Source organism: Symphalangus syndactylus, chromosome 8 (assembly GCF_028878055.3).
Source record: "Symphalangus syndactylus isolate Jambi chromosome 8, NHGRI_mSymSyn1-v2.1_pri, whole genome shotgun sequence".
Lineage (NCBI taxonomy): Eukaryota > Metazoa > Chordata > Mammalia > Primates > Hylobatidae > Symphalangus > Symphalangus syndactylus.
In genome coordinates, this window is record NC_072430.2 from 77,268,292 (window position 1) to 77,278,686 (window position 10,395).

General features: G+C 43.7%; 1 long non-coding RNA gene across 1 annotated transcript in view; it reads right to left on the bottom strand.

The window, feature by feature from the left end:
• The window catches only part of LOC129488060 (uncharacterized), an 86,485-nt gene extending 77,052 nt beyond the window's left edge, over positions 1-9,433 (bottom strand). Inside the window, exon 1 of the long non-coding RNA XR_010122165.1 lies at positions 9,049-9,433. This is a non-coding gene — a long non-coding RNA (uncharacterized lncRNA). The remainder of the gene's footprint in view (positions 1-9,048) is intronic.
• Positions 9,434-10,395: the final 962 nt, after the last annotated feature.

Below are 10,395 nucleotides of genomic sequence, written 5' to 3' on the forward strand. Positions count from 1 at the left end.
GAAGCCCCTTGTATCATACTGTGCTCATTTTCCATTTTGAATTTTGACATCTAGCATAGCACTATAAATGCAAGTTCTCAATAAACACCTGTCATAGGAATAAAAAAGAATAGAAATACTATGTATGTTCACAAATAGTCGTGTGTGACTCTACTTATAGATAAAATATTTTGATCCAAATTATATTAAACATTGAGAGATGTTTTCGTCAAAGCATTTCATGGAATGAATGTCATTATGTCAATTTCCCGATTAGTGTGAAATTCGCATATAGATATGTATGAAATTCACACATAGTCGTGTGAATGTCCTTTTGGACATTCATAGAATCTCACTATTTGGCTTTCCTTTTCAGAGGCCCAAAGTTCTGTCTTTTTAATGAATATGAATTGTTCCTGATCCTAGTGCCCTCTACAGTCCTGCTGTGACTGCTTCTAAAAGTACACAAAGCTTTACTAAAAGTCTGACCTGGCAGTTTTCCTTTCCTTTCTCTTACCCAAAGACACCAGCACCCTCATTAGTTGTCAGATGATGCCTCTTCTGGCTGAGACTAGAGGACGCTTTGTGTTGGTGCGGGGACAATTCAAGATTTGTCAGCTGGTAGTGGCTGATTATCAAAATGTCCAAACTGGCTCCTTTGCTATGTGTAAGCAATTTAATTTTGTGCCTAATTTTAATCTGCAGTGTACTTTATGTCTGCATCTGCTGTGTTAAAGCATTCATTAGCATTTAAAGGGGGAGATGATGGTATTGATCACTCTTATTAAAACTAAAAACAATCATGTGGCAGTAACTGATGAGCATTCTCTTCAACCACTGAAGTCACAGCCAAAGTTTATGTACTCAAAACACTGGCAGAAACAGAAAATGCAATGTTTAAGCAAGAATACAAGGGGCATCTGTTATAGGCATTTATAGTTGACTACCACCCACCCAACCCACAGCTTCCCAGATTATAAGCTTCTTGAAGGTAGGAAACTTTATTACCGAATTTCTATCACCTGGCTCAGAGTAAGTTCTCAATAAATTTTCGGATGAATGACTAAATTAAAGAAGGAAGGTAAGGCCGGGGTGGTGGCTCACGCTTGTAATCCCAGCACTTTGGGCGCTGAGGCAGGTGGATCATCTGAGATCAGAAGTTCGAGACCAGCCTGGCCAACATGGTAAAACCCTGTCTCTACTAAAAATACAAAAATTAGTCAGTCATGGTGGTGGGTGCCTGTAATCCCAGCTACTCAGGAGGCTGAAGCAGGAAAATCACTTGAACCGGGGAGGCAGAGGTAGCAGTGAGCCGAGATCGCACCATTGCACTTCAGCCTGGGCAACAAGAGCAAAACTCCATCTCAATAAATAAATAAATAAATAAATAAATAAATAAATAAATGGAAGGTGAAATAACCAATGCATGTTATATAAACACTCAACAAGAACAACTATATTTTTCTTACAGACAGCATAATAGCTATGTAATACTATGTAACAAATCACCCCAGAACTTAGTGATTTAAAATAAGAACAAGCATTTACTATCTCAGAGTTCTTGTAGGTCAGGAATTCAGGAGTGGCTTAGCTGGCTGGTTCTGGGTTGGGTTTCTAATGAAGTATCAATCAAGACATTGACTGGAGCCACATTCATCTGAAGGCTTGACTGGGGCTGGAGAATCTGCTTCCAAGATGATCCTCTCAAGAGTGTGCTGGTGTTCTTAGGAGGCATCAGCTCCTCCCCATGTGGATCTTTCCACATCTTTAAGGATCCTAATGACATGATGGCTGGATTCTCGCAGAAAGAGTGATCAGGAAGATAAGGTGAAAGCCACAATCTCTCTCATGACCTAGCCTCAGAAGTCACACCCAGCCATTTCTGTAAGATCCTAGTGTATAGACAGGTATACACAGGTCAGCCTACTCAATGTGGGAGGACTGTGCAAGGGTACAAACACCAGGAAGTGAGAATTATTGAGGGCAGGGGCTGTCATCTCATAGGCTTACAACCACAGGCACCAGTTAAATCTCTGACCTCCCCATTGTAATTCGGTGTCTTTTTTTCTAAGCTTTGCTGTTTCTGCTTGTTTCACATTTTCCCAATCTAAAATCTGGACCTGAGCATAGTTCAACTGAGTGTTAGAGCCGGAAGGCATCTTGAAGACCATTTACAGAAGTTCAATGTGCTCATTTTGCAGATAAAGAAACCAAAGCCTGTGGAGTTCTGAAGCACCTGCCCCATCACTCAGCCAGCTATGGGCAAAGGCAGAGCTCAAGGCCACACAGCTCTGGCTCTTCTCTGTTCTCATTGAAGCTTATGACTTGTGAAATGTTTAATCTCCAGTAAAAATAGTGTTCATGAGGTCCATCAGCTGTAAGTTAACGCTTTTGTGATGGTACAGTTGAACCTTCTTGGGTCTCCATCAACAGTGGAAGAGTCTTCATGAATTAGTAGATGAGTAAATGCTTCTAAAAGCAAGACATTAAGGCAATTACATTTCTTCTTTCCTTCACCAGGCCTGTGTTGGTTTCCTCTGGATTTCATGGCGCTATAGAGAGATTATGTGTTTTATGTAATAAATATTGCTAACAAAGTCATCTTTAAAATAAGTTTTAATGTCAATTCAGTCAAGCAAACATTAGCTGACACCCACTGGGTGTTAGGTATCGGCCTGGCATTCTCTCTGGTTTCCATTGTTAATTCAGGAACAAGTCTCAGAGGTAAGGAGAATTATTTCCCTATTGACCTAATTGGAAACTTGGAAAGAAAGAGATTGAAACATAAAATGGCAAAAGAAAAATCATTTATTTTGTGGAACAGGAATAATTCATTCCTCACTCCTTTGCCATTATTTGGTTCCTTCTGCATTCCTCTCCACTCTCCACTCCCCCTCCCCCTGTCTGCACTTCATCCTTGTCTGAGGGACCTGAGGCTCCCGGGACTTAGCCTACTCTATGATTGTCTTTGTCTTAAAAATTTCTAACAATCACTAGCTCCTGCATTTAATATAACATACTCAATGATGACCTTTCCTTAAATTTGAGCCATTATAGCAAATCACTATCTTATTTTATCAAAGGCTCAAAATAAGTTTACCAAAAATAAGAGCTCTATTAATCCAACGATAGATGGTTGTTATGAACTGGATGTTTGTCCTCCCACAAATTCATATGTTAAAACCCTAATCTCCAATGTGACGGTATTTGAAGATGGGGCCTGTATTGGTCCATTCTCACACTTCTATAAAGCACTACCTGGGACTGGGTAATATAAACTAAAGAGGTTTAATTGGCTCAGAGTTCTGCAGGCTTAACAGGAAGCATGGCTAGGAGGTCTCAGGAAACCTACAATCATGGCAGAAGGCAATGGGGAAGCAGGCACCTTCTTCACAAAGCAGCAGGAGGGAATGTAAGCAAGAACGAGGAAGTGCCACACTTTAAAACCATCAGCTCTCTTGAGAACTCACTATCATGAGAACAGCATGGGAGAAACCATCCCTACGATCCAATCACCTCTCACTCAGTCCCTCCCCTGACATGTGGGGATAACAATTCAAGATGAGATTTGGGTGGGGACACAGAGCCAAACCATATCAGGGGCTTTTGGAGTAATTAGCTTATGAGGGTGGAACCCTCAGGATGGAATTAGCATCCCATAAGGAGAGTCATGAGAGATGAGAGAGCTTTGTTCCTCTCCCCTACTTTCCTCTCCCCTCCCTTCCCCTCTCCTACATGAGGATACAGCAAGAAGATGGCAGCCTGCCACCCAGAAGAAGGCCCTAACCAGAACCCAACCATGCCTGATCTGACTTCCCAGCCTCCAGAACTGTGAGAGATAAATTTGTGTTGTTTAAGACAAGCCACCCAGTCTATGGTAATTTGTTAAAACAGCTCAAACTGACTAAGACATTAGGCAATTTTCAGAAGTCCCATTCTTCTTTACCAATACAGATGAAGTTCCAAGGAAACTCAAAAGGAAATCAACAATATCTGCTTGGTTATGTTGGTTTTTTGAGACAGGGTTTCAGTCTGTCACCCAGGCTGAGCACAGTGGTGCAATCAGAATGCACTACAGCCTTGACCTCCCAGATTCCAGCGATCCCCCCTCCTCAGCCTCCTGTGGAGCTGAGACTACAGGTACACACCACTACATCTGGCTAATTTTTTTTATTTTTTGTAGAGATGAGATGTTGCCCAGGCTGGGGTCTCAAACTCCTGGATGCAAGTGATCCTTCCACCTTGGCCTCCCAAAGTGCTGGAATTACAGGCGTGAGCTGCCATGCCCAGCTTCACCTGCTTGTTTTAATGAGGTTTCTCTATAAGAAACAGTCTCATTCTATCTAGTTCAAACACAATTGAATTTTCTATAGCATAGTATAAAACATATCATGGAAGAAATGATTATGATTAGAGTTAACATTTATTGAGTATTCATTATGTATGTGCCAAACCTGGTTCTAAACCCTTTCCTCATTTAATCTTCACACCAACCCTATGAGGTAGAGTCTATTATCATCATCTCCATTTTACAGTTGAGGAAACTGAGACATAGAGAAGTTAGCTATTTGCCCAAGGCAGTCCAAGAAATGGAACTGTAATAGGGTAGAACCCCATAAAGACTGGAGCTGGAGATGGCTCAGAATGTGAGGTGGCTCTAGGGGCAGATCCTTGCCCTTGTGCTGTGCCATTAATGTGATTCCGCTACCCCCACAGAGCTGCTGCTTTCCATGCCACCACCGTCTGATCTTCACTGCTCTCCCTCCTTCAGCTTGCAGCCACGGCTTCCCATCCTTGCTGCTAGTTCCTGAACTTTTTTAGCTGCAGCTCCCGCCTTTAACCAGTAAAACCTTCAAGCCTTCCATATTTCTTGTTTCAAAGTGCCAAGAGAGTCTATTTGGCCCAGCTCATATTTTTTAAACAGACCGCAGAGGTTGCGGGTTGCTCAGCAGACCCTGTGTTGGGTAGGTGTCCATTCCTGGTCTTGTCAGCTGTGGCCCATAAAGAGAAGAGTAAGAGAATAGCAAATGATATAAAGCATGGCTATTTAGGCTACAAGGGCCTGCAGGTGCAATCACTTCTCTTAGAACAGAGTAAAGGCATAACCTTTCCGGCACATTGTTATTCTCTAGTGATTAATCTACACTGTTTGCTACAAGGGCATATTTCAACAAATTTGCTGAATTTAATAAGTCTATTTTTAGGTGGCACTTAGAAGAACTGTACCAGGAAAATTATGCAGATAAAAATCTCTGCTTTTTAAGAAAGATTGGATCGGATAATTTTATATACCAAAGTGTAATCAATTTAAACCAGTATTAAACTGAGTACCTACTATGTGTAAGTTACCATCAAGGACTTTTTTTTTTTTCCATACAGGATCTCACTCTGTCACCCAGGCTGGAGTGCAGTGGCGCCATAACGGCTCACTGCAGCCTCAACCTCCCAGACTCAAGCTATCCTCCCACCTCAGCCTCCCCAGTAGCTAGGACTATAAGCACTCACCACCAAACCTGGCTAATTTTTGTGTTTTTTGTAGAGATGGGGTTTCGCCATGTTGCCCAGGCTGGTCTTGAACTCCTGGGCTCAAGTAATCCACCTGCCTTGGCCTCTCGAAGTGCTAGGATTACAGGCATGAGTCACTGTGCCTGGCCAACAGAATTTTTTTTTTTTTTTTTTTTTTTTGAGATGGAGTCTTGCTCTGTCATCCGGCCTGGAGTGCTGCGGCACAATCTTGACTCACTGCAGCCTCCACCTCCCGGGTTTCAGCAATTCTCCTGCTTCAGTCTCCCAAGTAGCTGGAATTACAGGCGTGCGCCACCATGCCCGGCTAAGACTTTTTTTAAGAGTAAGAATTAGGCCAGGGACGGTAGCTCATGCCTGTAATCTCAGCACTTTGGCAGGCCAAGGCGGGTTGCTTGAGGCCAGGAGTTCGAGACCAGCCTGGCCAACGTGGCAAAACTGCATCTCTACTAAAAATACAAAATTAGCCATGCATGGTGGCACATGCCTGAAATACCAGCTTCTTGGGAAGCTGAGGTATGAGAATTGCTTGAACCCAGGAGGCAGAAATTGCAGTGAGTCAAGATCATGCTCTGCACTGCAGCCTGGATAACAAAGCAAGACTCTGAAAGGAAAAAAAAAGAGTAAGAAATAGAGTTTGTAGAATTTTAAGGATCACTTAGTTCAGTGTTCCTTAAACTGAGGTCAGACATGTTCTAAAGGTCACACATTCTTTAAGAAATGTTTTAAAGTTTTGTGTTCGCATTTCCAGAACAATCTAAAAAATCAGTATGAATGTATTCTGGAGCATCCATGTGGCCACCTCAAAACTATACACTGCCATGCAAATTAAGTGTTTGAGTCTGGGTTTTTCTTAATGCCAAATAGTATTAATATTACTCTTGGTGGGCTAAAAATACAAGGGGAAATTTTAAATACACATGAAATGCATTTATGCCAAAGCTCACTGCATGTAGTAGTTTGGTTTCCCAGTAATTGGAACAGAGAAAAACGATGACAGAATTGAGTAGGTGAAGACACTGTATTCATGATGGGAACAACAATTTTGCTCTAAAAAACATCCCACTTCATATCCAATTAATGCTATTAAGTTTGATTTTGTTTATGTTCAGTTTATAAGTCTGTGAGAAATGTATAGTTGAATGACAACTCTCACGAAAGAGGTTTCTGCTTTTTGGAGTGGTGGTTTTCTTTTAAGTAACATCATAACCAAAGTAATTGAGTATTCCTAGGAGAATCTCATAATTCTTTTCCTTTAAAAGGATGCCATACATTACTCAAGTTTGAGAAATGCTGATTTAAGTCAACCCTACTGAGTTTTAGATGGTAGCCACAGGGCCTAAAATAAGCTACAATTAAATCATAGTTACAATTACTACTACTACTACTGAAAATGGGAGAGAAGAAAAAAACAGGAAAAAGACATCAGAAAGTGACCAGTAAGATGATCAAGACAGGCATGGTAAACAACCCTGTGAACTAATACTTAAGACAGGGACTGTAACTTCTTCATCCTAAGTGCCCAGAATGTTAGATCCTCTGTTAAGTGGTAGTAAACTCAAGTGCCCAAGACCACGCAAGACGGAGACAGAGCCAGGACTGGAGTTTTAGACCCGTATTCTCTCCTCAACTCCACTCCCAGAGCCTTTAACACCTGCCTGCCCGGATTACCTAACTGTCATCACTTTCTGACTTCTTTTCCCTGCCTTTTTTCTTTCCTCAGTTCTCAGTAGCAGTAATAAATTTAACTATACTTTATAGTTAACTGTGCCAAGTGCTTTAAAAATATGATCTTGTGCGATGTTTAATTAGACTCCGCAAATCCTGGATTGTATTTTTGTTTTCTTTGCCATTTTGTTTTTCCCCATGTCTTCGTCTTGAAGTTTCTTGAGCTAGGCAGCTTTTCAAGCTGAATGGCTGCCGGTGTTCCTGAAGGGTGGGCACTTTCAACCTGAATTAGGCCATTGTGCCTATTATTGGGATCACGAATTAATGATACTTGTCAGTCATTATCTTGAGAGCTTTTTGTTGTCCTTAAAGACAGTTCATTTTGCTTGCTATTGTGACTGTGACAATTTGGTTCTCAGTAAAAGACAGTTTACGTGCGAGTGGAAACCTTTGTGTTTTGTAGCGTTCTCCTATGAGTTATGTTTTCCTCAGCCAAGTTCCCTGAAAGAAAACACCCTTCCTGTTCTCCCCTCAATCCATTATTTCTACCGTGACAGGTTTCTCAAGCAAACAGGAAAACCATCAAATGTAACAAACCTTTTTCTTTATGCAGCGCTTCACAGCCGAGCACAGAGGCTGGCCCCCACAACAGACAACATTACCACCTTAGTTAAACACCGTTATCTCTGTTCTACAGAGGTGAAAAGATTTCCCTGGTGGTATTAGCAAAATCTAGAGTGCTGTCCAAATTTTAATGCAGAGGAACCAAAGTTTAGTCTTTTATCCAGATCACTGTGGTCCCATGTACACCATCCTTGCAAGACTGATTCCATTTACAGCTATAGAAAGATAAAAATGAGCATTCTATTCAACCTGCAGGGCCATAATCAGACTGTGCTAGGTGCTGCTGCTACAAAAAGACAGCACTTGGCTTCCCTGAGTGGGAAATTAGCACGAACTCCATTAGTTTGTGTTTTATAAAGACAGGAACATTTCCCCTAATACATATCTTAAAAGAGAATTTCTCAAAAGATAGCTATTCCCCCCAGCTCTGCTACCAATCACTCTGTTATAGCGGGATGGATATCTCAAGTTTTATTAACAAGTTATTTTACTAAATAAAGCCTAGATAAAAGATATACTCGTTCTGAGCTCCCTAAAAAGATGGTGTCCTATCAAGGTTGGAAAGAGTGACTGACTAAACATTGATTCTAGTTTTTTGTTTTGTTTGGTTTTGAGACCCAGTCTTGCTCTGTCGCCCAGGCTGGAGTACAGTGGCGTGATCTCAGCTCACTGCAACCTCCACCTCCCTGGTTCAAGCGATTTTCATCCCTCAGCCTTCCGAGTGGCTGGGACTACAGGAGCCTGCCACCACGCCTGGCTAATTTTTGTATTTTTAGTGGAATCGGGGTTTTGCCACGTTGGCCAGGCTGGTCTGTAACTCCTGACCTCAAATGATCCACCCACCTTGGCCTTCCAAAGTGGTGGGATTACAGGTGTGAACCACCGTGTCCAACCTGATTCTAATTTAAAAACAAATGATTAAGAACAAAGACAACAAAGAAAAGCAATCATAACCAGCACACACTCTCTTCTTAAAATTGCCATTCCTGAGTTTGCTGCAGCATGTGGAAACCAAAACATTACCATTAATAGACAAGGAAAGGAAAATAATCCCAATCCTTTCTGCACTTCCAGAGTTTGACCTTTAACAGAGTCAGAGCTGGGTTGAAGGTAAGGAGAAGCCAACATTAGCTCAGCTGGTTGCCAGACCCACCACTGAAAGTACTGGCTCCTTTACCATAATGAATAGCTTCTCTGACAAAATTAGGGTCCTTAGCAGGGGTGGGGGGCACTATTTTATTTTTATTTACTTACTTATTTTTAAGACAGGGTTTCACTCTTGTCACTCAGGCTGGAGTGCAACGATGCCTTTGTGTCCGGAATTGGTGGGTTCTTGGTCTCAGTGACTTCAAGAATGAAGCCACGGACCCTCGCGTTCTTAAAGTGTTACAGTTCTTAAAGGCGGCGTGTTCGGAGTTTGTTCCTTCTGATGTTCGGGTGTGTTCGGGGTTTCTTCCTCCTGGCGGGTTGGTGGTCTCGCTGGCTCAGGAATGAAGCTGCAGACCTTCTCCGTGAGTGTTACAGCTCACAAAAGCAGTGCGGACCCAAAGAGTGAGCAGCAGCAAGATTTACTGCAAAGAGTAAAAAACAAAGCCTCCACAGCAAGGAAGCAGACCCGACCAAGCTGCCAGTGCTGGCTGGGGGGAGGGCAGCCTGCTTTTATTCTCTTATCTGGCCCCACCCACGGCCTGCTGATTGGTCCATTTTACAGAGAGCTGATTGGTCTGTTTTGACAGGGTGCTGCTTGGTGCGTTTACAATCCCTGAGCTAGACACAAAAGTTCTCCAAGTCCAGGCTAGATTAGCTAGACACAGAGCACTGATTGGTGCATTTACAAACCTTGAGCTAGACACAGGGTGCTGATTAGTGTGTTTACAAACCTTGAGCTAGACACAGAGTGCTGATTGGTGTATTTACAATCTCTTGGCTAGACATAAAGATTCTCCAAGTCCCCACCAGATTAGCTAGATATAGAGTGCCGATTGGTGCATCCACAAACCTTGAGCTAGATACAGAGTGCTGATTGGTGTATCCACAATCCGTTAGCTAGACATAAAGTTTCTCCAAATCCCTACTAGACTCAGGAGCCCAGCTAGCTTCACCTAGTGGATCTCGCACCAGGGCCACAGGTGGAGCTGCCCGCCAGTCCTGCACCGTGCACCCCTACTCCTCAGCCCTTGGGCAGTCGATGGGACCGGGTGCTGTGGAGCAGGGGGTGGTGCTCGTCAGGGAGGCTCCGGCCCCATAGGAGCCCACAGCAGCAGGGAGGCTCAGGCACGGTGGGCTGCAGGTCCCGAGCCCTGCCCTGTGGGGAGGCAGCTGAGGCCAGGCAAGAATTCGAGCCCAGCGCCAGTGGGCTGGCACTACTGGGGGACCTGGCACACCCTCCGCAGCTGCTGGCCCGGGTGCTAAGCCCCTCACTGCCAAGGGCCGCCAGCGCCGGCCGGCTGCTCTGAGTGCGGGGCCCACTGAGCCCACGCCCACCCAGAACTCACGCTGGCCCGCAAGCGCCGGCCGCAGCCCCATTTCCCACCTGCGCCTCTCCCTCCACACCTCCCTGCAAGCTCAGAGAGCCGGTTCCGGCCTTGGCCAGCCCAGAGA